The sequence below is a fragment of the Fusarium redolens genome (genome assembly GCF_020744475.1).
Source record: "Fusarium redolens strain MPI-CAGE-AT-0023 chromosome Unknown BKA55scaffold_31, whole genome shotgun sequence".
Classification (NCBI taxonomy): Eukaryota; Fungi; Ascomycota; class Sordariomycetes; order Hypocreales; family Nectriaceae; genus Fusarium; species Fusarium redolens.
The window spans coordinates 115450-121449 of NW_025763694.1; positions in this window are offsets into that span (position 1 = coordinate 115450).

A 6000-nucleotide genomic window follows, 5' to 3' on the forward strand; every position below is an offset into this window, starting at 1 on the left:
ATAAGAGGGTAGAAATTGCTGCCGTGCCTGGCGCTCTTAAAATAATTATCAGTAAATATATAGATATAGCACGCTTAGGAACCATAAAGTTAGCCGAGGAATATTTGAGATTCTTAGGGATTCCAGAATCAATTTCGAAAAGTCTAGGAATCCGATAAATTGATAAACTAGCCAGGTGACCTTTTTACGTACAGAGATCTAGCCAGGGTTGCCAGGAAACCTATATATGCGTCTATTCAGCCATATCGACATTACTCCGCTAAAGTCCCCTTTAGCAATAAGCCGACCAGGATGTAGTAACGTTGCTTCATGCATGCAGAGGTTTAGCAGATTATTTACTTAGAAAAGCAATTATATAAGCTGGCACCGCGCGCAATTAGATATAGCAAGTCAGCGTGCTATCTCTATTATCTCTTTATATGCAAGCACGGTAGATATATGGTATTATAAACTTATGGCCGCCTCTGCGAAAAGTAGACTATACCTGATGCTAAGTGGATGACCACTATACAGGCGGATTCGTTCTGATCTGTGGTTGAAAGCATGATGCAAGATATGCTTGTGAGGTTTAGAGATAAACAACGATATATAAAACGGCAGAGTTAGGCGCCCTATCCGCTTAAGAGCAGGAAATGTCTACCTTTATCGAGTAACTCCAACTTAAGCTTAGCCAAACAGCCCTTCAAGAATAAAGCGACAGGGCATAGAGCGGAGGGGACCAATTCTTTTAATGCCATTCAGAGTTAGCTTAGATATTATTTATGGTTTATAACCTTACCTCCTCTCTTTAAATTTACAGAGGTAGACTTACCATAGAATCGATATATGCGTATAAGCCAAGAGCCATTCAGTATTCAGGTTAATCGGCTTTCTCTCTACATAGAATTTGCAATGACTGAAGTCAGGCTTCTTTCGATCTTATTTTATCGAGCCCCTAGCCTAGATAGGATCAGGTTTATAGATACTTTAGATATCCCTACTGGCTCTAAATTGAACATCTGAGGTTCCAGAGCCTCATGAAAAATTGCCTTTTGTGTTCATTTTGGTTCCGCTCGGGTCATTCAGATTGAGTTTACTTGCGAGAGAGTTTCACCCATGTAACAATCTTTTAGAGCTAGGCGCTTGGTTTCCGGACTTAATATCAATGGTCGCTGTTGGTGACGCATCAGACCCGTGCAAAGCACCAGGCCCGAGGTGATGGCAAGGACGGAGAGTGCAGTTGGGTATCCGTGAGGCTTCAGCCACTACGGAGGGCACCACACGCAAGATATCGGATCGTCGAGCCGGCCGAAACCCGCCGAGGCAGTCGCAGCAGAAGGAGCAGTAGCCCACAAGACAACTCTGCAGAGGTAAATACGGGTGTGGAAGCCGGGCTGCTGAGGCTTGTGAAAAGCTGTGAGAGAGAGTTCAGGGAGCGGAACGCAGGAAGAAAGGTCGAGGCACCGGGAGGCGTCAACAATGAGTCCAGGTGGGTGCAGTTTATGAAATGGGCGGCGCATCTGCATGTTGAGACCTGTATGACTAAAATGGTCCGATCTGCTGGTTGCTAGGATATAGATACTATACAGAAAGCTGTGCTCCTCTCGATTATATTATAACTTAGAACCAACAACCGTATTATATTAAACCAGAAGTATATTTACTAACCTTATAATTAACTTATAAACTTAATACTACTATAAACTTCTAATTAGTTTAAACCTTCTTCCTAAGTCTCCCTCTTATATAATACTAATATATATATAATCTTAAATCCTTTTTTAAATTAAACTTTTTTTATATATTAGTATTTCTTAATAAATCTAATAGCTATATGCCCTACCTTAAAGTTAAATATGTATTATATATATAACCTTTAACTAACTTATATAATAAGATAGCTAGACTTTCCCTTATAATATAGTCTTTAATTAACTTATAAGCAGACTTCTATCTATAAGGCAATTAGTAACTTAATTAAGGTATATTCTTCCTAATTAGCTATATAGCTTTTTCTTCTTTTCCTTATATAATTTATTAAAGTTATTTAAAGCTATTATTTTTTATTAGGTAACTTTAAGGACTGTTAAATAAAACATTTTTCTATTAGCTATATAAATTAAGGCCTTATAACAAATAGCTATTAGTTAAATAAAGATATAACTATTAAGCTAATTATATTTCTTTATATTAATAATATAATTTATAATATTATATTATTATTAAAAAGCCTTATAATATCTTTAAATTTAAATGGTTATTTTATATAATATTATAAGTTATAATATAATTATAACTTTATTAATATAATTATTAATATAAGTTTAATTTATATAATATTAATAAAAGACTTTTCTTATTAATATAAAAGCTATTATTTTACTTTTTTATTATTTTATAAAAACCTTAGGTTTTATAATATTAAGTTAGATTATCTTAATAAACTTATTAAATCTTCTTATATTCCTTAAAGTTAAGTAAAAGAGTTATAATCTAGGCTATATTTTTATTAGTTTTTATAATATAATAATTAATTAGGTATTATAATATAATATATAAATAATAAGCTAGATATATTATTTATAGTTAAGATTTATAGCTAAGAGCTTATAGTTATTATATAAAACTTAATTAGTTAGAACTAGTAATAATATACTTAAACCTTTTTACCTTAATAAGTTATATGCCCGAAAGGCACTACTTTTCTCTAATTATAAAGCTAATTATTTTCCATTTTCTTTTCTATTTTTCCTAAATAGCATAAAAAGTTAAAAGGCTTCCTTTTACTATATATATATATTTAGCTTACCTAGAGCTATTTTTCCTTTATTTGATATTTTATAAGCTTAGAAATTAGCTATTAGGATATATCTAGAAACCTTTCCAGAAGGACCCTTTAACCCTCTATCCAAGACAGCAAATTATAATCATCAATCTCAAATAACTAAGACTTCAGATTGCAGTCTGGCTGATAAACTTGCTAAACCAGACCGGTCCCTCAGCTTAGCTTGTTGAAGCTCCTTGGTCAGGTGACCAAGACCGCCTGAAACATGATTTGTAACATACTTAACATCAGATCATCGTCTTTTCTCCAGACAGCTATAATAGTATAAATAACTGAGACTGCTATGCATTTCACCCTTCAGATAGTCTCTATCTGGTTCAGATAACCCCTATCAATGCGACATTATTATATTACCTGATGAAGATAAGACTCCTCGCCAAGCCTCGACCTAAGACTTATTAATAGCCGTCTGTCCCTCTGTATCTTTATTATCAGCCTCCCCGAAAATCCATTATGTCATTCTCTAAGGAATTTTTTAACCTTGTAGGCAGTTCGGCACTATTCCAAAGCTGGAGCAAACCAGCCAGTGGCTGATCTGGAAGAGAGAAATGCTTGACCTTCTGGGCATGTGTGGATATGGAGACCTTTTGACTAGGAACACTCAACCACTAACTGAAGGGAATGATCTCGCGACTCAGATTGAGGCCTGGAGGAGTCGTCGGGATCGAGCTTGCGGCACCGTTCGAAGTCAGCTCGGCTACAACGCCCGAGTGTTTACCACGGGGACCCAGACGGCGCGGGGCGGAACTCTTGGAGATAGATGAATTCTGCCAGATCAGGGAACCACACTTCGTCAACGAGTTCCTCTGCGGACTTGGCCCAGGCTATGGAGTCTTCCTCACTGTATTAAATCAGAATCATAACATTCCTATCCGAGAGCCAAACCATCGTAACCTTGGTCTCAAAGAGACCGTGACATCCAAAACGGTCATCTTTGCCGCATCTCAGGAAGAGGACAGACAAAGACAAGCCACTGCAAGGATTGCATAGAGCCATGGTGGCCCAGGGCACCCCATGCTGTGGGCACTGTGGAAGAAAAGGGCATGACAAGTCAACTTGCTAGAAGCTTAACCCCGAACTCAGAAGAGATCATAGCAAAGCTGGTTACGAGAGATAATAACGGAAAATACAGAGTCAGGAAAAGGAAAGGGAGAAGACAGCTAATAAACTGGAATCTTCCATATATACAACTCCTGTATACTTTCAACCTAATTAAGCTCGACTGGCTCTCTGGCAAAATGACTTCTAAGGCCACCTTGGATTGATTGGCTCGTCATTCCGACCGTCTGGTCTCCAGGCATCCCTCCAAGCTCGGGCCTTTGAATGAATCTATGGCTTGGATCGAGGCGCCTCCTCGCATATTTTCTGCTGATATGAGAAGTTTATAGTCTTTCGAAAGTACTATGGACTACCTATTAACGGCATTAGGGACGCAAAAGTCATGCTATGAGGATGTGTAATGTATAATATATTATAAAGGTTAATAATAATAATGCTTTACTAGCTATAGGAGTAATAAATATTTAAATTATATTAGATTTTAGAAATACTTAGATATACCGTTTAAGGCTAATTTATATATTTTAATATAAAAAGTTTAATTAAAAAAGCACTTAAATCCTATTATAAGTTATAATTTTAAATATAAATACTTTTTTTTATATTTTTTTAACATTACTAATAATAATATTATTACCTTTATTTAAGAATCTTATAAAATATTTTATAACCCATCTTAGCTATAAGAATATTAAGTCTAGACTGTAAGCCAGAATTCTTTTATAAGTAAAATGCTTCTTAACTATAAGTAAGCAGGAGAGGTTAATTAGTATACTTAGCTGTATTTCTGTTAGCTTTCGTCTTCCGAATATTAACGGAGGTACTATGCAGGCCCACAAGAGAACGCCATATCGTCAGGCGCTGTGCAATGTCACGCGTGTCAACGTTTCCGAGGTGCCATTAATGCCACGCCTTCTGTAATACGAATGTAAGACACGATGGCATTTGAAGGAGATCACCTTCTCCGTTCGACAACCGTTGCGACAATCGACCTCACATGTATTGTACAGCATAGCATGTGCTGAGAGGCTGTTTCGACCCCTGATTTTACTTTTCAAATGCCACTACATAGAGCTGGGCTCCCAGTATGAATTCGCAATCTTTGGAGTGACATTCACCCGGTGTCATTTGTCCTTAAAACGCCATGTTCACAGGGCCATGTCACAGCCAGAGTCACAGCCAGCGCCACATAAAGCCCATTCGGAAGCAAGGAAAAAAGGGAACCTACTCGCAAAACGCTATAAGTCACGGTACCAACGCTAAGAGAAACATACTTTCTCATCCTAGGGCTGATGGCTATATTGGCTTGAAAGTCCTGAGGAGATTGGACGCTGGTAAAAGTGGTGCATAATCTTCTGAGAGAGATTACTGGATTGTAATTTCAATGCTATACAAAATGTTCGTCCTAGGAACGCCACAAGAGCGGTGAAATATGCAGTGAACACCACGGCTTATCGCGCGGCTCAGTCTTTTGCGTCCGGGATGTTTGGCCACAATCATCCTCCAAAGTCAGCAGCAAGCGACTAGCGCATGGCTATCAGAGAGTATCCATATACCAAACCTCCCAGACGCTAGCTTAATCGAATCAGATTCGCGAATCTCAGTCAAGTTCCCGAGTTGAATCCGAAACGGGCAGGACGATTCGACTGCAATCTCAAACGGCTCATAACCTCTGCCCGAAGGATATGCACAAATGCAAGTCGTTAGGCTGCAACTAAGACTTCTGGAAGAACCAACAAAGCATAGGCCTAGAATCAGCCACTTCAACGGGATCAAGGCATGGATAATTCTAAGTTTGGATGTCCACCTGGTCTCCCCCGAATCGTAGTTCTGGCTTTAAGGCATGGCCCTAGATTAGTTGGACGCAACGAATGAGTTTGGGGCAGTGTGCGTGGCCGGTCGTGAGAGAGGAAGGATAGGTCAAAGCGGGAGGCGTCTGACCTGTTTCGACAAGGATCTCGTAGACTACATAAAGGTAATAAGTACTATGAATATGAACTGCCTAGAGTATAAGCATGGTTAGTCTCTAGCTTTATTGAGAACGAATCCTTAACCACAAATCGAAACAATATATTTGTACAGACTATACACTACGAGTCAGATCGTCAGTCTACAAG